Raw genomic sequence first — 23,365 nt, 5'->3', positions numbered from 1 at the left:
CAGTACAAGCATCAGAAGAGATACTTCTCCAGAAGCTTATTCAAGCGCAAGCTGGGTAACGGGGAGTATATGCTCAGGGAGTGGCTATGTTACTCACCATCCCGAGGTAGTGTCTTCTGCTTTGCATGCAAACTATTTGGCGATAAGAGAGACACGTCATTTGGCACCGTGGGATACTCTAATTGGAAGCACGCAAATGAACGGATAGCCGAAGATGAAAGCTGTGATATGCACAGGAAAGCCATGGTATCCTTCATCAATCAGACAGCTGACTGTGGAACAGTGGATTCAGAACTAAAAAAACAGTTTAATGAGGAGTGTGAGTATTGGACACAGGTGCTGTAGAGGGTTGTCACTGTAGTCAAGTATCTGGCAGAGCGGGGACTTGCTTTTAGGGGTGACAGCCACAGGTTTGGGGACACCAACAATGGTAACTATTTGGGTAGCATGGAGCTGATCAGTCAGTTTGATCCTTTTTTAAAAGCCCATATTCAGAAATACGGAAATGCCGGCAGAGGATATCCATCCTACCTCTCACTAAATGTGTGTGAGGAATTCATACAGCTGATGGGACAGAGATTGCTGTATGAAGTCATCAGCAGAGTAAAACTTGCTAAGTATTTATCTGTCAATGTGGACTCCACGCCAGATATCACACATGTGGACCAGCTGACATTCATCCTGCGGTACGTATCACCAGAGGGCTGTATAGAGGAGCGTTTTGTCAAATCCTCCCCATTTCCAGCCACACCGGAGAAACGCTGTTCAATTCAGTAATTGGTGTTTTAGGAGACATGGGCATTGACATCAATAACTGTAGAGGACAGTGTTATGACAATGCTAGCAACATGTCAGGCACATACAAAGGCGTGCAGGCCCGCATCAAACAGATTAACCCACTGGCAGAGTGGGTTCCCTGCGCAGCGCACACCTTAAATATGGTGGGGATTAACAGCGTTAACTGTTGTGGAGAGACTGAATAGTTTTTCAGTTTTGTGCAAGCGTTGATTAACTTTGCATCAAAGAGCACTTCACGGTGGCAGATGATCAAGGCGGGTTTGCAGCCTATTGAAAATCACAGAATTGAAACTTTAAAAACGCTATCCGATACAAGATGGTCAGCGCATGCTGTTGCAACCAAAGCCCTGTGTCTGAATTACGCCTGTATCCAGCAATCTCTGCTCAACATTGTGGATGATGAGCACCATAATCTGAGCACAAGAGAGGAGGCCAGGGTGTTGCATGAAAATATGAATAAACTGGAAATTGCACTAATGTGCAACATGTGGAATGCCATTCTCCAACGTTTCCAGGGCGTGAGCGCTGCTCTGCAGACAGTGGAATTGGACCTCTGCAATGCTGTGGATCTAGTTAGGTCATTATGTGAATATGTAGCAGGCCTACGGGATCAGTTTGACAACTTTGAGACAGCAGCAAAGAATGTCCCCCACCGTGTCCGATGAGTACAGAGCAGACACTCAACGAAAGAGAAAAAGAAAGAGCCAGGCTGATGATTCATCTGAGCCTGTGTGCGAGCTGTCCGGCCGCAGTCGCTTCCGTACATCAGTCTTTATCCGTGTGATTGACCGGCTAGTGTCAGAGCTGGACCGAAGATACCAGTCATATAATGACGTGTGTGAACACTTTGGGTTTTTAAACCGATTTCACTCGATTTCCCCCCAAAACCTGCGCTCAGCAGCGCGGAGCCTGCAACACAAATACTCCAGTGACTTGGAAGAGGAATTTGTGGAGGAAGCTGTACACTTCAGGGAGTTGGTACAAAATGATAAGTTGAGCAGCACGTCTGCAGTGGAGTTACAGAAAATGTTAAGAAGGAGAAAACTCCATACGGTGTTTCCCAACACAGACATAGCTCTACGGCTCTTCCTAACTTTGGCAGTGACCAACGCGAGCGGAGAGCGTTCATTCTCAAAACTGGCCTTGGTGAAAAACAAGCATGCAGCAAGACAGAGTCAGTAACCTCACACTGATGTCAATTGAGCATGACATTCTTCGTGAGATGGATTTTAAGAACATCATAAAGGCTTTTTCTTCAAAGAAAACCAGACGGAAGCACTTCTAAAGAGGTAAGGCAATGCTGCACTATTCATTGATTCCCAGTAGCCTGTCGGTTTAAATGTGTGTGCATCGTTTTACATAACTAGGTTTGTGTTAATCCACCGGAGATAATGATCATTCTCATCTACTGATACCTGGCATTGAGGCCATATGTTGCTGTTCATGGTGCTGAATTAGTGGTGTGTGTGTGTGTGTGTGTGTGTGTGCGATCACAGAGCCTGGCTATAAATGACTTTGATTTGTTGTTTAAATAGGGGGCCTACAAAACCTATCAGCCCCAGGGCCTGATGGCAGGTTAAGGCGGGCTTGCACACAGCTGTTAACAGCTCAAGGTTGTTGTTTTTTGACAGTGAAACCTTGCTCTTTATATTTTTGTGTGTGAGGGAAAGGGGTTAATACCTCATTAATAATCCAACCTGTTTCTATCCCACCCGCGGTGCTTGTTTTAATCGGTCTTCTCTTTTTCTCTCTTTCCCTTTCTGATTCTGTTTCTCATTTGTAAAAAAAAAGGCCCAGTTAATTGTGACTAAGCGCAATCAGGAGCTGAAACACTGCTGTGATCTGAGTGTGTGTCTGAATGATTGCATGCATTCCTCAAGTGTGTGTGTGTGTGTGTGTGTGTTACTGTCAGCTATGGTGCTAATGTATTCACAGGCAACCCGCTAGCATAAACACTAACACTCTTTCAGTCAGCACCACATACTGTTTTATACAAACTCAGAATATTTAATAAGAAAATGACATTTTCATATGAAAGTAAACACTCTCCCGTCGGCGGGAGACAAACAGAGAGGGATTAGATTATGTCATTAAAAAGAGGCAAATCATTATTCATTCAAGAAAAAACATCTACTTAGAATAATATATAATTTACACATGATTTAAATCAGACATAAATCGCAATGAAATAAAATGAACTCAGGTCAATGCAGACTCAACAGGTTTACAGTTAAAACCATAGACTGTATATAAACACATAACGCCACTAGAGGATGCTGTTGATTAATGAGATACATTTATATATTGTGACAGGGCAACTCAAACAAAGATTATCAGAAAACTGAGACATAACTCACAGAAGAACAGATCATTTGTGTAGTTTTCTTTCTAGTTTGTAATGGCCAAAATGAACTGGTCCCTCTTTTTCTTCCTAACACTTGCAGCTTATAACAACATATCATTACAAGCTATTCATTCCAATATTCATTTAAATCAAAGCAGATATATATAAATAAAAAACGTACTTATTTCATAAACATTTAAATGGTGTGTTTAAACTTTAATGCAAATATCCACTATAGATAACAAAAAAATGATAATATTTCTATTTTTAGCATTGATTGTGGGTTAGTTTAAATATTTTTAAATATCCGTTTTTTTTTCTGCTGATCCACGAAATAAACCAACTCAATCATAAATGTTGTACACTGTTGCACCCCTATTTGCACCATTTATTTTGTTTTCTTACTCTTTTGTATCTGCACTCTTTATATTGTCTCTCTTCCCCTTTGGAAAAGCAACTTCTGCTCAGCAATTTCCCTTAGGAATAATCACGTTTCTCTTAATAGTATCCAGTCTAAGGCTGAGAAGTCCCTACAGTAGATGTATGTGAATGATCAGTTCAATAACAGAAATACCCCCAAACTACAAAAGACATCACAAACTGTGCACAGTACTGTAGATATGTTCTTGCTGGTTTTATGTGCTTTTATATGCTTCTGTATGTTACGTGTGTTGACAGCAGTCAGGGAATCGTTGCGGGTCACGCTTCACCAGCGGGCTGCATTCATGAACGCAAAGCAGTCTCCATAGGGTAAATAAACATGCTTTACATACGGTGGCTCATTACTGTGTGTGTATGTGCTGTATGAGGATCTGTGTGGAGGTATTTGTAAGAAGTGTGTGCAATCAGATTTGACAACATGACGGCAGAGAGAGAGTTTGGTTTTTACTGAAGAAAAGCTGCTCTAACAGGTGATTTAGGAGTTCAATATGTCAGAGTGTATGTTCTGGTTAAACGCCTGTATATGTGGATTCATCGTGCTGCTTGTATGTTGACAGCAGGCGGGTCAAACTTCAACAGCGAGCTGCGTATGTGGACGGAAAACCGCCTCCACAGGATGAATGAACATGCTTTACACACAGCGGCTCATTACTGCCCAGAGAACCATATTCATGTATGCCGTTTCTTCATCTGTGTGTGTGTGGGGGGGGGAAGTAACTGACTGTGTTCTGGTTGGAGCTGTCCATGTTATTAGCTGTGGAGCGATGTAGAAAATGTGTGTGTTCTGCAGCAGTGCAGTAAACATGCTCTGCATACAGTACAGAGCCTATTAAAACGATTGTGTAAGCAGCGATTTACAGTCAAAGCTACACAGACTCTCTTCAGGACAAGGCCACACACACTTATGTGAGGCTGCTTTGGTTACTGCTTTGCTCAGGAGCGTGAAACAGGCCGCAGACTGTGGGGAATTGAACCTGTGACTTTATCTACAGGAAAATCAATTTTACAATGTGTCATGCACCATTAAAAATAAATTACTTTTTAAAACCCATTTGGTTTTACGAAGAATCCCAATGTTTTATTTTTTCTATTTTTTTGGTTTGTTTTTTAGTTCTGAAATGTGTGTGAGAAAATAATTGGTAATATCTACAGTTTCTTTTATATAAAGGATTTAATTTAAATAATACTTACATATTATAATTTATAATATAAAAAACATATATTTTAGAAAGTATTGGTCTTAAAAAAACGTTAAAAAACTGCTCTCACACCTAAACATCAATCGCGTCATTGCGTCCCGTGCATCTGTTTTTGTTTTAGTAATGTTTTATCCACCACTGATGCTACTGAACATTATAAAACATTCAGGCCTTGTCATGTGAACTCCATATTTCTGCTGTTACAGCCTTTGATATGATTCAATTCAGAAATATACAATCATTTCTCCTTATGTTATAGAAACTGCTGCACCGTCAGTGTTTCCCACAGAATTTGATTCTATTTGTGGGGGCACCCCCCCCACTCAAGGCCCCTTAACCTATTCGGGTGGTCCACGCATCCACCCTCCCCCCTCAAATAAGATAATACATGTGAGTTCATGGCTACTGTAGACAACGTTGCTGTTGCTCTGTGTTGCGTTGTTAATGAGTGAAACACACCGGAGTTGAGGATCTGTGGGGTTTATTCTCCCAAAAATATAATTTACAATGTAGGCATTTAGCAGACGCCTTATTCCAAAGCGACTTACAGTGACCAATTACAGGGACATTCTCCCTGGAGTAAGTGCCTTACTCAAGGGCACACTAGTAGTGGGTTTCCAGGCAGGATTTGAACTCGCAACCTTCCGATCATCAGCCCACCTCACTATTCATTAGACCACCAAAAAAAAAAAAAGAATTAAAAAGAAAAAAAGGATAATAATAATAATTTTTTCTTTTTTTTTACGAGATCCATTTGTGGCGGACGATATTTAATTGTGGCAGCCCGCCACAAATAAATCAATGTATGGGAAACACTGATCGTGTTTTGGTGCCTAATAACACATTTACATATTATTTAACTGTACATGGGTGTTTCAGTCTCTCAGGTACCTGAATCAACATTTACCATCTTAACTCCACACATTATCATCGATACATTTTTCAAATTGACGTCACTATCTTGTTGCTAAGTTGTAGTCAAAGTAGGTGGGAAGAGAAAGAGGAGGGATGATACGAAGTGTTTCGATACATAGTCAACGTCTTAGGCTAAAATATCTTCAGTAATTAATAAGCTTTTTTTTTAAGCTTTTCAAACCCTTAACCCACAACACTAAGTAGTGGATGCCAAATGAGTTGCATTCGTTTGCTTCCTCGTTTAATCCATGCAGTCTGGTTCCTATCCAAGTCAACCAATTTAATAATTTCTGCCTCCAAGACATTGAGATGTAATCAAACAATTAACAGTCAGTTTTTATTAAGTTAATTTACTAATTTCCTTTCTCATTGGATTCTGAATGTGTCCTCTGTGATCGATCAACAGGTGAATCCATCCACAAGCTACCGGCACCTTTTCATTCTTCTTCTTTCATACACTTTAGAAAGGTAGATAAAAGGGAAGCGATGGCTTCGTGATGCATTTGAAAACGTGTGAAATGGATATAGTAAAGGAGATGCAGTAGTATTGGAAAGCTGCTCTTTTGGTGCACAGATTGCTTGTTTACTGTACACCACAATTCACGTGAGAAAAGTATGATGTGAGAAATAATCACATTTCTCCCCAGAAGTCCTCGGTGGCTGACTTCCTGCTGGGGATTTGGGGTTTTGTTTTTTATTTGAAAGCTGTTACATTTTCTGAGGAGATGTGTAGGCACTGGCAGTGCATGTAAACTGGAGTTGTGTGTAGTCTAAGCTGTGAAGCACGTAAAGACACAACTCCACATCGAAAGGGCTTATCTGAACACATCCAGATGGCTGTGGTTCTCTGCTTTCCGAGGGAAGATACATCGCTCAGGATGTTTTTATGTAGCGGAAAGAGGCAGAAGATAAAATAAATGGAAGAGATAAAAGACTCGGCGAGAATCCTACCTTTATTAACACAGTCACATGACACTGTTGGGGGAGTGACCAATAAATAATGAGCACTTTTTCAGCACTTTCAACAAAATATTATGATCATTATATTGGTCTCAAAGCATGCAAACAAACTACTTGCTTTTCCGTCTTGCATTGATTTAGAGTTCAATTGTTGATGAATAACTTTTCTTTTTACAATTTTCATAAGCGATGAATTGCTTCAGTCGTTCCTGAATTATAAACAAATGATATTAGTTCCAACTTCTCAACTGTAAGGATTTGCTGCTTTGTTGTATATAAAGAAGAATTTAAATAATGGTTATTTTGATCACATTCACATTTGAATGAAATTGGCAAATAACTTGTACATTCATCATAAATCAACAATCTCATTCATATATCGTTAATCATTCCTATGCTGTGCTTTTATGGGTTTAAAAAAACATCAGTGTACTTGCTGTATCTTTCTTTTGTTTGTGGGTTTCTTCTTGGGGGATGGTTTGTTCTTCAAACATGAGTCCAGCTTTCTTGAAAAACACTTTTAAAAAAGGTTTTAGTGACACATTCATTTTGGTTTCCAGTTCTTTAGGTACACATAAAACCTCAAATAAATCAACATTTAGTTTCTATATTTAACATTTTTTTATAAGAGCAGCTTGAGCCTAGTTTTTCTCTGCTTTTGAATGTCCATTGCATTCTACCAACTGATTGTTTTTATATTCCATCCATCCATCTTCTCCCGCTTATCCGTGGTCGGGTCGCGGGGGTAGCAGTTCCAGCAGAGAGCCCCAAACTTTCTTTTCCCTGGCGACATCAACCAGCTCTGACTGGGGGATCCCAAGGCGCTCCCAGGCCAGCGAAGAGATATAATCCCTCCACCTGGTCCTAGGTCTACCCCTTGGTCTCTTCCCAGCTGGACGTGCCTGGAACACCTCCCTAGGGAGGCGCCCAGGTGGCATCCTAACTAGGTGCCCGAACCACCTCAACTGGCTCCTTTCGACGCGAAGGAGGAGCGGCTCAACTCCGAGTCCCTCCCTGATGACCGAACTTCTCACCTTATCCCTAAGGGAGACACCAGCCACCCTGCGGAGAAAACCCATCTCGGCCGCTTGTATCCGCGATCTCGTTCTTTCGGTCATGACCCATCCTTCATGACCATAGGTGAGGGTAGGAACGAAAATGGCCCGGTAGACAGAGAGCTTTGCCTTCTGGCTCAGCTCCCTTTTCGTCACAACGGTGCGGTAAAGCGACTGCAGTACCGCTCCCGCTGCTCCGATTCTCCGGCCCATCTCACGCTCCATTGTTCCCTCACTCGAGAACAAGACCCCGAGATACTTGAACTCCTTCACTTGAGGTAAGGACTCATTCCCTACTTGAAGTGGACAGTCCATCGGTTTCCTGCTGAGAACCATGGCCTCAGATTTGGAGGTGCTGATCCTCATCCCAGCCGCTTCACACTCGGTTGCGAACCGATCCAGTGAGTGCTGAAGGTCGCAGACCGATGAAGCCATTAGAACCACATCATCTGCAAAAAGCAGTGGTGCAATCCTTAGTCCACCGAACTGCAGACCCCCTCCCCCACGACTACGCCTCGAAATCCGATCCATGTATATTACAAACAGGATTGGTGACAAAGCGCAGCCCTGGCGGAGGCCAACCCTCACCGGAAATGTGTCCGACTTACTGCCGAGGACCCGGACACAGCTCTCGCTTTGGGAGTACAGAGATTGGATGGCCCTGAGTAGAGACCCCCTCACCCCATACTCCCGCAGCACCTCCCACAGTAACTCCCTGGGAACTCGGTCATACGCCTTCTCCAAGTCTACAAAACACATGTAGACCGGATAAGCGTACTCCCAGGCCCCCTCCAGGATCCTTGCGAGAGTAAAAAGCTGATCCGTCGTTCCACGACCAGGACGGAATCCGCATTGTTCCTCCTCAATCTGAGGTTCGACAATCGGCCTGACCCTCCTTTCGAGTACCTTAGAGTAAACTTTCCCGGGGAGGCTGAGTAGTGTGATGCCTCTGTAATTGGCACACACCCTCTGATCCCCCTTTTTAAAAAGGGGAACCACCACCCCGGTCTGTCACTCCTTCGGTACTGTTTCCGACTTCCACGCAACGTTGATGAGACGTGTCAACCATGACAGTCCCTCAACACCCAGAGCCTTCAGCATTTCCGGGCGGATCTCATCCACCCCCGGGGCTTTGCCACTGTGGAGTTGTTTGACGACCTCAGTGACCTCCCCCCGGGAGATTGGTGTTGATCCCCCGTCATACTCCAGCTCTGCCTCTAACATAGAGGGCGGAGTTGTCGGGTTCAGGAGTTCCTCAAAGTGTTCCTTCCAACGCCCTAACACTCCATCAGTTGAGGTCAACAACGTCCCATCCTTACTGTACACAGCTTGGATGGTTCCGTGCTTCCCCCTCCTGAGGTGTCGGACAGTTTTCCAGAACAACTTTGGTGCCGCCCGAAAGTCCTTCTCCATGTCTTCTCCGAACTTCTCCCACACCCACTGCTTTTCCTCGGCCACGGATGAGGCTGCTGCCCTTCGGGCCTGTCGGTACCTTGCAACTGCCTCGGGAGTCCCCCGGGATAACAAATCCCTGAAGGCCTCCTTCTTCAGTCTGTTTTTATATTCATTTAGTATTATTTTATCATGATTGTCTATACCTATGAAACCATTTTTTTCATATTTTTTCCAGTTGAGTGGTAGAGTACTATTTATTTGTATTGCTAGCACTTAGCATATCTTCTGCTTGTTGAAGTGTGTCATGTTAATTAAACTGCATGAAGATTCATGCAGTTTAATTAACATGACACACTTCAACAAGCAGAAGATATGCTAAGTCTCTTTCGTCTCTCATTGATGACCATACAGTGTGACCCTCTTACCTCCTCTCCATGATGCAGGTCATCAGAGCGGAGGGTCAACCTGCTGCAGAGCGCAGGTAAGAGTGATCTCCATGTGTGTGTTTCATATTTCCTATCATGAGGCGTGGTTTCATGATATGTTTCTATATATTTTCATCTTTTCACGTCTCTGTAAAGCCTCGGCAGACCTGTTGGCGATACATTTAGGTCCAGGTCCTGTTTTATGCATTCAATATCTTGCATAAAATATAATAAAATATTCAGACAGGGTCAAAATACTAGAACATTTAAAAGACCAAGCATATTTTTTTCTTCTTCTGAGAAAGCAGAAAAGGTAGGCAAAAAGTATAATTGACACCTTAGACCAGGGGTGTCAAACTCAATTTCATCGCGGGCCACATCAGCATTATGGTTGCACTCAAAGGGCCGGTTGTAACTTTAAGAATATATAAAATAATGTATTATATTACATTATTGCCTCTGCATTGGATTATTATCGGATAGGGTAATAACTTCATAATTAACTACGTCTGAATGCAGAAGTCTAGGGAAAATAATTGATTAATTCCCCAATCTGATCAATGATGACATGTATAGCCGCATGTCATCATTTCAGCGCTGGTTGTCTTGGTGGTGCCCAGCAAACAATGTGGGCTTCGTAAATAATTGGACAGCCTTCTGGGGAAAACCTGGTCTGATTAAGAGAGACGGCATTCATCCTACTTTGGAAGGTGCCGATCTCATTTCGGCAAACATTTCAGGGCTTTGTGGACTTAATCCATGACAAACTGGAGTTGAGACCAGGAGGCGGAGTCGCAGTCTTACACGCTTCTCTGCGCTCTCTCCTAGGCAGTCATCCATAGGAATCCCGAACCCAATAAAATACCCAATATTAGCGGTGTGTGTGTCTGCCCAAGGACAAGTTAAGGTAAAACCTAATAGAGGTGTCATACATAATAACCTAATCAAAGTAAATGTAACAACTACTACAGTGCAACAAAACAGGAATATTAAATGTGGTCTCTTAAACATAAGATCTCTAGCATCTAAAGCAATATTGGTAAATGATTTAATATCAGATTATAATATTGATATATGCTGTCTCACTGAAACTTGGTTGAGACATGAAGAATATGTCAGCATAAATGAGGCCACTCCACCCAGCCATATCAATACTCATATTGCCCGAGGCACGGGCCGAGGAGGTGGAGTTGCAGCCATCTTTGACTCAAGTTTACTTATCAATACTAAACCAAAATTAAATTATACCTCCTTTGAAAGTCTCGTTTTTAGTCTTACGCATCCGACCTGGAAAACTTTGCAGCCAATCTTATTTGTTACAGTGTACCGTGCACCAGGTCCTTATTCAGAATTCTTATCTGAATTCTCTGAGTTTTTATCAACTTTGGTTCTTAAAACAGATAAAGTAATTATCGTAGGTGACTTTAATATTCATGTTGACGATGATAAAAATATCCTTACTGTTGCATTTAACTCTATATTAGATTCTGTTGGTTTTTGTCAGAGTGTAAATAAACCAACCCACTGCTATAATCACACTCTCGACCTTGTTCTGACTTATGGTATTGAAATTGAGCAACTATTAGTCGAACCGCATAATCCTGCTTTATCCGACCATTTCTTAGTAACTTTTGAAGTACTGTTACTAGACTACAAAGCATTAGTCAAAAGCTCCTGCAGCAGAAACCTATCTGTTAGTGCTATAGCCAAATTTAAGGAAGAGATTCCACCAATACTTAACTCGATAGCATGTCTGCATGTAAGGGAGGAAACTTATACAAAATGTACACCACCCCAAATTGATCATGTTGTTGATAGTGCTACAGATGCGCTGCGAATAAAATTAGACTCTGTTGCTCCTTTGAAAAAGAAGAAAATAAAACAACATAGACTAGCTCCATGGCATAATGCCGAAACCCGCAAAATAAAGCAAAAGTCGAGACAACTTGAAAGGATATGGCGTTCTACTAAACTTGAAGAATCTCGTTTAATTTGGCATATTACTCTCAATGAATATAAGAAAGCATTGCGTAAAGCGAGAGCAGCTTACTACTCTTCATTAATAGATGAGAATAAGAATAATGCAAGATTTCTTTCAGCACTGTAGCCAGGCTGACAGAAAGCCACAGCTCGATTGAGCCTTCTATTCCCATAGCACTCAGTAGTAATGATTTTATGTGCTTTTTTAACGATAAAATTGTTACTCTTAGAAACAAAATTAATGACCTCTTGCCTTTGACCAGTATAGTGTTATCAACAGCTCCCGGAAACGTAAGTTCTAATATTACACTAGATAGTAAACTAGAATGCTTTTCAGCCATAAACCTTGAACAATTAAATTCAATGATTCTCTCTTCTAAACCATCAACGTGCATGTTAGACCCAATTCCAACTAAGCTGTTGAAGGAAGTTTTTCCATTAATTAGCACTTATTTATTAAATATTATGAATATGTCTTTATTATCAGGCTATGTTCCACAATCATTCAAAGTAGCAGTGATAAAACCGCTTCTTAAAAAGCACAACCTCGATCCAGAGGTTTTAGCCAACTATAGACCTATTTCTAATCTTCCGTTCCTCTCAAAAATTCTTGAGAAAGCGGTCGCAAAACAGTTGTGTGATTACTTAAAAAACAATGATTTATTTGAAGCTTTTCAGTCTGGCTTTAGAACACATCATAGCACAGAGACAGCTCTGGTTAAAGTCACAAATGACATTCTAATAGCCTCTGACAAGGGACGTGTCTCTATTCTTGTTTTGCTCGATCTCAGTGCTGCATTTGATACTATCGACCATGATATCTTATTGCAAAGACTAGAGCACTTAGTTGGCATACAGGGAACTGCTTTAGACTGGTTTAGGTCCTATCTATCTGAACGCTCTCAGTTTGTACGTGTCAATGATGAATCTTCCACGCAAACCAAAGTTAGCCATGGAGTGCCACAGGGCTCAGTGCTCGGACCTATTTTGTTCACATTATATATGCTTCCGTTAGGCAATATTATAAGGAATCATTCTGTAAACTTTCATTGTTATGCGGATGATACTCAACTATATTTATCAATCAAGCCTGATGAAATTAATCATCTAAATAAAATTCAAGACTGCCTTAAGGACTTAAAAACGTGGATGACCTTAAACTTTTTGATGTTAAACACGACCAAAACTGAAGTTATTGTACTTGGCCCGAAGAATCTACGAAACAAATTATCTAAGGATATACTAACTATGGATGGCATTAATTTGGCCTCCAGTGAGACTGTAAGGAATCTTGGTGTTATATTTGATCAGGATTTATCCTTTAACGCCCACATAAAATCAATTTCAAGGACCGCCTACTTCCATCTACGTAACATTGCAAAAATCAGGCATATCTTGCCTCAAAACGATGCAGAGAAACTAGTCCATGCATTTGTTACTTCAAGGCTGGATTATTGTAACTCTTTAATATCAGGGTGTACCAAGAAGTCAGTCAAGTCGCTTCAGCTGATTCAAAATGCTGCGGCTCGTGTACTAACCAGAGTTAGGAAAAGGGACCACATTACTCCTGTTCTGGCTGCCTTACACTGGCTCCCTATAGAACACAGGATAGAATTTAAAATTCTTCTTCTCGCCTACAAAGCCCTTAATGGGCAGGCGCCATCTTACCTTAAAGAACTCATTATACCCTACTGTCCTACTAGGGCATTGCGTTCCAAGAATGCAGGGTTGTTGGTTGTTCCTAGAGTCTCTAAAAGTACAATGGGAGCCAGAGCCTTTTCTTATCAAGCTCCACATTTGTGGAATCAGCTTCCAGTTTGTGTTCGGGCGGCAGACACCCTATCCGTTTTTAAGAGTGCGCTTAAGACCTTCCTTTTTGATAAAGCCTATAGTTAGGGCTGATTAGATCCAGCCCCTAGTTTTGCTGATATAGGCTTAGTTTGTCGGGGGACATCTTACTTCTTCCTTCTCTCTGTCTATACCTGTGTACTCTCATGTTCCGATTAACCCAGCTTCCCCAAATGTCTTTCTTTTTGGTGTCTATATACGCCGGGATCCGGAGTCATGGATGATCCTGCGCTCCTCTGTCCTGGATCGCGAGCCCTGGATCTTGAGTCGTGGCTGTGGTCCTGGATCATAGGTCCTGGATGGATATCCTCGTGGATTCATCTTCCTATTATACACACATGCATTTCCAAACATTTGGACTACCTATGTTGCAAATGTATTATCTTTTCAATTTACACACGGCATCTATTGCACGTCTGTCCGTCCTGGGAGAGGGATCCCTCCTCTGTTGCTCTCCCTGAGGTTTCTCCCATTTTTCCCTTTAAACTGTGGGTTTTCTCCGGAAGTTTTTCCTTGTACGATGTGAGGGTCTAAGGACAGAGGGTGTCGTATTGTCATACTGATATTTTGTACAAACTGTAAAGTCCACTGAGACAAATGTAACATTTGTGATATTGGGCTATATAAATAAACATTGATTGATTGATTGAATTGCAAGTCTCTTCAGTGCGCATGTCACAAAATGAGATGCATTGTGGGACATGTTGTTTATTGGCAATGTGCTTCTGTAACCGTATAATAAACATATTATATTCTTTGCAAGCCCGGATTTGGCCCCCGGGCCTTGAGTTTGACACCCCTGCCTTAGACACATAAAAGACAACATCATGACATAAGTCAGGGTTCATTAAACAATAAAAGCATTTACTATAAATGTATAAAAGTAGTTAATAGACAAGGAGTCTCTGTGGTTTTGGTAACTATAAGTTCCTGTTTGTTATGAATTCTGACCTCAACTTCATAATGCCTAAAGATTTATATAGTTAACCTCAAGACATGTGCAATATGATCCATTTGTTTTTGTTTTTTTCTCTGTCTTTGGTGGCCACGTGTTTTTTTAAGCTGATTGTAGCTGATTGTAGCACTGTAGCTCAACAATGAAGCATATCTTATGTTATCTTAAACAATAAATAAAATAAAGCTCATGTTATATTTTAGGAAAAAGCACTAATACAGAAATTATTAAAGTTTGCACTGCTGATGCTATTTTTAATAACTGATATTTACCTTTTAAGTTTTAATGGATAGCTTTTTTTAACTAAACTTTCACCAGTTATTATGGATATTTATATTCACATACAGATACATAATAAATGTCTTGTGTAACTGTGTAACCGCTGACTGACAATAGTGTGTCTCTCCTGTTTCTGAACTGAGGGGACAGTGTAGAGCAGTCATCTGTGTGAAGTCACAGGTCATTTCCTATCTGATCACACTAACCTTTGACCTCCCTCCACAGAGCGCCGAAATAGCTCAGTTGGGAGAGCGTTAGACTGAAGATCTAAAGGTCCCTGGTTCGATCCCTGGTTTCGGCAGCAGTTTTGGTGAGCTGTGATTTCTATGAATTTCTACTCAAGGAAATATTGGTCTGTCAATCAAATACTTCCCACAGATTTCAGGGGCGCTGTTCATGCATAGTTTAACAGTTAGATATATAAGAACAAATGACTAAATCCTCACATCTCTGTGTGACAAAACACTACAAAATGTGTACACGTGTGATTTACTTTATTGAGAACAACTTGAATCCACAAAATATGTTTATTTGAGAAAAAGGGGAACAAAATGGCTACTGCTTATGAACAAAATTCACAAAAATGGTGACTCCAGTGAATGAAAACATTGAAGCAGAATTTCTTTATTAGTACCGCAAGTGGGAAATCTACGCTATAACAACAGCAAAAGTATAGTGCAGATGAAGTGAAAAGACTAGACTTACATACTATATAAATAAGTAGGCACATGTTATTAATAATAAAAAACACAATAAGTAAAAACAAATAACAGATAAGTACACCATGGTTAAAAAAAACAGTAGCAGTTTATTCTTTTAAAAAGTAACCATATACAAATAAACACAAATAACTTGCAGCACATTTTCTTAACATGAGAAAATCATAACTTCAGTCATGAGCTAAAGATGAGGAGTGCTTTATAATATACATCACATAAAATCACAATATGTGAAAGTTAGGGAGAATGAATCCGCAACTATTGAGATGACCAATAAGACATTTTTTTAAGGTAAAGTACCACAAATTCTGACTTCTTAAATGAATAATTATTTGCTGGTTTTCTTACTGTAATCCTCTACGATATATTACATTGAATATCTTTGGGTGTAGGACTCTTGATTGGCACAGGCATCTTTCACTATTTTCTGGCATTTTATAGATGATTAATTGGTTAATGTGTAGTTAAAATGTTCACAGCATTGTTGTTCAGGCACAGGAGTAACCTTGTATTGTAGTTCAGTCAAACTTGGTCCTTTCTACTCACTTACTAGCGTATCATTTTTTTTGTCTCTTCAACCAAATACAGGGCTACCTTTTCACTCTGTATTATGATTATATAAATGTAGGTTTAGGTCAGGTGTAGAGGTTATAAATTGACTTTAGTAAGTAAAAGTCCTCACAAATACAGATGGATCAAACTGGGACTTATCTCGTGGCTTTGACAGCATCACATCAGCGGCTTTGTTCATCGTGTGTGTGTGTGAGTTCCTATGTGGCAGTCCCTCTGTGTTTGTATGCATGGTTTTGCATCAATGTTTGTTCATACATCTGCATACATTACTGTGGCACTCTGTATGTGTGTGTGTGTGTGTTTGTCTGTCTGTTGCTGTCTTTGTGTGTGCTTGAATATCTGCATGTATGTACATCCGCACTTGTGTGTATGTGTGTGTGAGTGTGTGTGTCCCAGCCAGGAGTCAGCAGCAGACCTCGTCCTCGACGCCCACTCACACTCCCTCCAGCTGACTGGCACCATGGCAACCGAGAGATCCAGCCAGCCGAGCAGGCGAGGCAGCCAGGGCCCTGTGTGTGTGTGTGTGTGTGTGTTTGTTTGCGATTGTGTGTGTGCATTTGCATTCTCAAGTCCATATCTTTGTGTTGAGGTGTGTCTCACCGTTTTGTCTCTTCAGGTATTGTTTGTGTGTTTTGTGTGTGCACGGGGAGCGTCTATATGTTTGTATAACCTCTTGCATTCATTCCCACATATGTTATACATGTGAGCTCATGCATACACATACATGTGATTATGTGAATGAGAGGGAGCACATATGCAGTTGTGTGCATGGTAAATGTTCATTTAGGCATGCAGGCTGTATGGCACTGTGTGTGTGTGTGGGTCTTGAGGCCTGTATGTGAGTGTGTATGTGTGTCTTCGTGTGGATGGGGGTGTTGTTTTGCCATTACTGGGTCAGAATGAGGAGTTTTTCTTTCAAAGGATGCAGCAGTAAATGGATTAGGGCTGAGAGACTCTGCTCACCTCAGACTTCTGCCATGTCTCTTTGAGAGCAGAGGGCAACACAACTGTCTCTGACTGTACCAAAGACCAGATAACATACAAGCAAAGGTCAATACGATTTTGAAGTGTGAGGCTTAACCATCTTAACCCCCAAAACACAAGAAATAAAGAAAAAAGAATGTCTACACATCAAAGGAAAGGCTTAAACTCTAAAAGTAAAAGCAATTGTTGGAGGAAAAAATTAAGGTTATTGGCTATCCTGCCAAAACAAATAATGAATATTGATTCACTAATAATCATATTACATAACATTACATTTCATTAAGCTGACGGTTTTATCCAATGCGACTTACAATTAGTGAATATTTCTGTATGCTAAAAACCTTTTTCAGCATACTGTAGCAAAGCTTGAAGTGATTTGTTCTTATATTTATCCATCTGCTTTATACCGCTTATCTGGATACAGTTGCTCAAAATCAATAAATTACATCATTAGGATTTTTTATATAATATGGCTGGGAATGACTGACAATCATGATAAATAATTGTAGGGCATAATATCTGTCAACGTCATACTTTGGCAGCTATGGTAGTTTTATTGGTATCAAATTGAATTCTCTGTGTTATTAAAAAAAAAACAAAAAAACATTACATGAACATTAAAACTGGAAACAGACATCTTGATCTCTGCAGCTCATCGACAGTAGAAGTCATGAGGTTTCCAAACTGCTTTTCAGCTTGATCCTGGTTTGGGACGGTTCCCTGTGCAGGGCCTCCGCAAACTGACAGTGGAGATTTCAACACGTAAAGGTTGTGTGTGTGTCAAACAGTAGAAGAAAAAGAGGAAGAAAAAGGAGAAGAGGACAGTTTCACAGAGAAGGAAATCCAAGAGGCCCGACCCTGGACGGGCTCGGACACGGCTGAAAAGAAAAAGGAGAAAGAGAAGTTAAAACTGGAAGGACACATTCCCAACCTGAGAAGAATCCAAAGAAAATCTACATCAGATTTTAGAGGAGACAAGAGCAGAGTTTGTTAGTGAAGCTTCATCAGGACCTCCTGGAGATTTACCAACTTTACAAACTTGTTATTGCACATGCAGTAAACTCCACACATTATATATATAAATATACCGTATATCGTATATGAGACTTTTGATGTCCTATATTGCAGAATACGGAGTTTGAATTAACACTGCTTTGCTTATTGTAAATATGTTATTCACACTATGTATGTTTTCGTATATATTTGAATTTAAAATGTACAGTCTTTTAGCCAGTGTGACTGTAGCGGCATGCGCTGCCAAAAATAAATAGCTTTAAATACACTGTATAATACACTTTTTCTTCAATAGTCTATTGCACCATAATGACATGCATATATAAAAAGGATGCACACTAGGTCCAGCTTATCTGCTACCCTTAAATGTTGAGAACAGGTTCCGTATGTTGAATAAAATAGTCTTTTGGAGACATGTATCATAAAAACCATATACAGTTGCAATATTTTTTATAATGGGACAATTTGCTGACAATGTATTTTTTCATTCTTAAATATATATATCTCCAAACTCCTTATTTTTTTCATAATGTAATAACTTATCAAATAGTGTAGTCACTGTTATTCCTCTCAAACAACAGTTGGTTTCCTACCAGCCGACCTCCATGGGTAAACGTTGGCCTTCCGAACAACGGCACAGAGAGAAAAAAGGGGGAGCGGGAGGAGAAACTCGAGTGTTTTGAAACACACTTTCACTTCCCATGGTGGAAGGTTATTTTCATCCTTTCGACGAGTTTCTATTTTTTTCTCTCCATCGTCCTATTCCTACGGGGAAAAGCAGGGGCTTTCAGATAAGACACACAGACACAAACATAACGAACTCAACTTCAGTTGCTTTTCAGTTTATTTTGTCTCTCTGTATGATCTTAGAAAATATCTGTCTATATCTAGTTTATCCTCATGTGTGTATTTCAGGACAAAATGTAAACAAGATAAGATTTAGATTAACATATTTTTAAGAAATAGGCCTTTTTCACAGCTTTAACCTGGAAACGCTTTTTAAAAAAAATGTTTAGCCTTTATTTATACAGGTGTAAAATCTCATTGAGAATCAAGGTCTCATTTTCAAGAGAGACCTGTTCAGTGGTAACACTACCACACAAAGTTACAGACAGACGGGACACTAAACACAGAGGCAACACTAAAATACATCGTAAAAAAGTAGTCATTGAAATCCATATACAGTAGTCAGATATAGCAGTGTGTCCCACAGATGACTTCTCCAGCTTTTTTAAAATTAGTTTAAAATCCGTGATGGGTATCAAACTACTTTATATTCAAACGTATACCATATTTTACTATAAAAAGAGTTATTGCTAAAGTTTAACTTTCTCTAAATCATAACGTTCGCTGGGCAGAAATTACCAAGCTCAGCTTTGGGTCCATTTATAGTACAATTTAAGTTTTAAATGTGACAGACAATTAACACAAAGTTCCCAACAGAGATTAGTTTGTGTAAAAAAACTCTTCTTTGTTTTGAGGATTAAGTTATAGGCTGTTTTGCTTCTCTAAAATGGGAACCAAGCCAACATCGGAACACCTGGCAAAGGATGATAGAGGCTGAACTCTAAATGACGGGATTCTCTAGAGACACAGTTCCACTAAGATTGGGACCGGAGCCCCAAAAAAGCAAACTGTCAGTCCTTCTTATTTGATCTTGTGTTAAGATGAAACTTCAGTTCGAGATTTTCTTGAGACGGTCAGATGTGTATTCATCTCTGCAGTCTTTCTTGAGGCAGCTTGTGTTCGATGTATTATATTATACAGGTGTTCATGCACCCCATGTTTTAACCATGACAGCTCTGTGGTTGTTCTCTTGGTCCCTCTATAGCTCTTCTCTAGAGACCAGGGACTGTTGTGTTCTAGTGCGTGTGTGTGTGTGTGTGTGTGTGTGTGTGTGGTGTGTGTGTGTGTGTGTGTGTGTGTGTGTGTTGACACCATGTTCTCAGAGGAGCCACTATATCAACCCTCATACACAGCAACCCACCTTTGTTAATGCGTACATATAAACACTCCCATAAAAGACAGTACTAGCTACAAACAAAGAGCCACAATCCTGCTTAAAGGCATGCATACACACAAACACACACACATACATTTATATATACCATATTCACATGTTTATATTTCTCTGCCGCCACTAACTCAGATAGACAATAAAGCAGTTTGATTATACACACCTTTTTATACATTTAGTTTTGAAAAATCTATTTATTTTTCTTTATTCTGACTCTTTACTTTGAATTCTTAACTCGACCTCCGAGAAGTTTTCTAAAATGATGCCAGGCTAAACTAGAAAGATACATTTTCATCTGTAGTTCCCAATAATTATTTATTACTGCTTGTCTCAATTTGTGAAAGCTTGTCATGGAGAATCCTGAGATTACAATTTGTAGAGGATCTAGAGTAAGACAAGTAACCTGGACATTATTATTTAAATCAGCATTGTTCCCATGTGGTTCTATTACCTTTACAACATCTGCAGAGTCTCTTTCTTTGAACTGTTGCTGCAGTTCAGAGCTGCTGATGGAGCAACGATGAGAATCTCTCAGCAGCTAAACGCTCACTCTGATAAGAGGAGACACACGGAACAGACTGTTTCAGCTGCTTGTCACTGTGTGTTGTTATGGTGCTGATACCCTGCGCTGTTTGTCAGGGAGCTCGCTTTACTCTGGGTGGCCTCCATGTGGCAGAAGTAGTAGTATGAAATATATGGCTTTGTTTTTGTCTGCTTGATCTCTTTTTCACACACTGCGTCATGCCTCTGGTTAAATGTCATATTCACAATTTACAGTTATGCTGTGTTGAAAGGAGACCTACAATGGGTTTTCCCTTTCTTGTAGTGTGTTATATAGGTTTTTGTGCATGTCAATGGTCGGCAAAGGTTAAAATCCTGAAGTTCCCTCCCGAGGGATTTTCTCTCCAACATGTAGAACTGACACACACACACATACATTTAGATGCACTTAACACAGTGTTCTTGCAATGACAGTATAACACATAACCTGGCTCATCATCAGATGACTCATTATGAGAATGTAATAGTTTTATTGCATGAGACATGAAGCGTGCCGATAAGACAGGAGAGGCTCCATCTCTCGGTACAGAAGACAGAGAGGAATCTGTTGAATGCCTCGAGCCTTTGAAATTCCTCTTTTCATAAGAATTCGGAAATGAAACAAACTCCATCATGACGTCCTTTGTATAAATCCATCAAGTTTTTAAATCAAAATGACGGTTTATGCCCCAGAATGCTTATTTCAGGAGAGTGTACACTTGAAGAGTTCCTTTTTACAATTTAATTTGTGACAACAATTATAGGTCCACCCTTTCTCTGTGCCTGCCAGAATGTCTCCAGGTGTAATATCTGGAGAGTTTTGAGTCTCTTGTTGGGGTCTGATTCACCTGCATTCACAGTTAGATCATCTTACTCATAACTGACAGCGTTACTGAAGACGCCGGAGCAAGAATTTAACAACATTAATTTAAACAGTTACAAATAGTAGATTGTTCTTGAACTCCCATTCATCTCCCAAGGCTTTTCAGGATTTACTCTGAGTTCAGAAGAGAATACACTTCTATAAATAAGTATCAAGCTAAATGAACCAGAGGAACATGATGTGAACTGTTCAACTGAGTGCTGTTCCTCTTTCAGGATGGTAGGGGATGCTCTGTTTTTGGAAGACTTGTTTACTACCAGCTTCCTTATTTTGATGTAACTAGCCCGTTTGTATCTCTGCTTGCTCCAGTGATTTCAAAGTTACACCTTTCATTTCATTTCATTTCAAACCTTTATTTACCCAGGTGTATCCCATTGAGATCATTGATCTCTTTTTCAAGGGAGACCTGCTCAAGTAGGTTCCACATGAAACATAAAAACATAAACAGAACAACAAAAAGGACATCTTACAGCATCATTACAGGGATTACAATTTACATAACTATCCACATAAACAGGTATCAACAGCTTCCGATTGAGTAGCATCCAACCGAGCTTTAAAAACATTTAGTGGCACCAGATTGTTCAGTTTCCATTTCAATTGCAGACTATTCCAAGACAGAGGAGCTGCGCATCTAAAAGCTGTCTTCCCTAAGACAGTCCTAGCAGTTGGCACATTTAATAAAACTACAGCATGCGATCTCAGGCAGTAGCCACTTACAATTCGCCGTGAGATCAGGGAGCAGATATAAGATGGAAGTTTCCCTAACATGGCTTTGTATATAAAAATGTACCAGTGACTGAGCCTCCGTACAGTTAGCGAAGGCAAACCAGCCCTTGCATACAGGGTACAGTGATGGGTTAATGCTTTACAGTTTGTCACAAATGTCAGTGTGCTGTGATACGCAGCATCTAACTTGACCAGGCAATTGGCAGGTGCATTCATATAGATCAGATCACCATAGTCCAGCACAGGTAAAAAGGTCACAGTGACTAGCCTTTTCCTGGCCTCAAGCGAGAAACAGGACTTGTTTCTGTAAAAGAAACCTAGCCTAACCCTCAGCTTTTTAAGCAGGTTATTTACATGACGTTTAAAAGTGAGACAATCATCAAGCCAGATACCAAGGTATTTGTAACAGGTAACCACTTCAAGTTTTATTCCTTGCGTAGTTACAATATCTAAAACAGGCTCTGGTGTCTTTTTAGCTTTTGAAAAGAGCATTACCTTGGTTTTATCAACATTTAAAAGAAGCTTTAGTTCAGAGAGCTGAGTCTGAATAATGTTAAAAACTGCTTGCAATTCAACAACAGCCTCCTTAATGGAGGGACCTGCACAGTACATCACGGTATCGTCCGCATAAAAATGTAAGGTTGCTCCATCGACATTTTCACCTAAACTATTGATGTAGATGGAGAATAAAAGTGGACCTAAAACAGAACCTTGAGGAACACCATTAGTAATGTTTAACCACTCAGAAGACAGCCCATCAAAGTGAACACATTGGGACCTTTCAGAGAGGTAGTTCACAAACCAACCCACTGCATGGCTGGATATGCCAATACTGAGTAGCCTCTACTTTAAGATGCGATGATCGACGGTATCAAACGCTTTGGATAGGTCAATAAATAGAGCTGCACAACTCTGCTTATTATCTAAAAAACTCGCCACATCATTCACCACTTTCATTGTCGCAGTGATGGTGCTATGTTGCTTTCTGAAGCCTGACTGATGTTTAGACAGGATGTTATTTGTACATAAAAACACCTTTACCTGTTCACTCACTAGGCGTTCAAGAATCTTAGCCAGAACTGATAATTTAAAGATGGGCCTATAGTTATTTAATAAGGTGGCCTCCCCACCTTTTAGTAGAGGCAGGACATACGCTGACTTCCACAATTTTGGAATTGTGTTTGAGTTGAGGGAGAGGTTAAAAAGAGTAGTGAGAGGTGGAGCAATAAAATCTGCCGCTATCTTTAAAAAGAAAGGCTCTACGCCAGCCGGTTTCTTAGGATCTAACTTGGTTAAAGCTTCACGAACAACA

The 23,365-nt window shown here is 40.3% G+C and overlaps 1 non-coding gene across 1 annotated transcript; it reads left to right on the top strand.

The window, feature by feature from the left end:
- Positions 1–14,822: 14,822 nt before the first annotated feature.
- trnaf-gaa lies at positions 14,823–14,895 on the top strand. The gene has a single exon. It is a non-coding gene; the product is annotated as a tRNA-Phe (tRNA).
- Positions 14,896–23,365: the final 8,470 nt, after the last annotated feature.

Source organism: Gymnodraco acuticeps, unplaced genomic scaffold, assembly GCF_902827175.1.
Source record: "Gymnodraco acuticeps unplaced genomic scaffold, fGymAcu1.1, whole genome shotgun sequence".
NCBI classification, from domain to species: Eukaryota; Metazoa; Chordata; class Actinopteri; order Perciformes; family Bathydraconidae; genus Gymnodraco; species Gymnodraco acuticeps.
The sequence above is the reverse complement of the archived record's forward strand: the minus strand, read 5'-3'. Positions and strand labels throughout refer to the sequence as shown.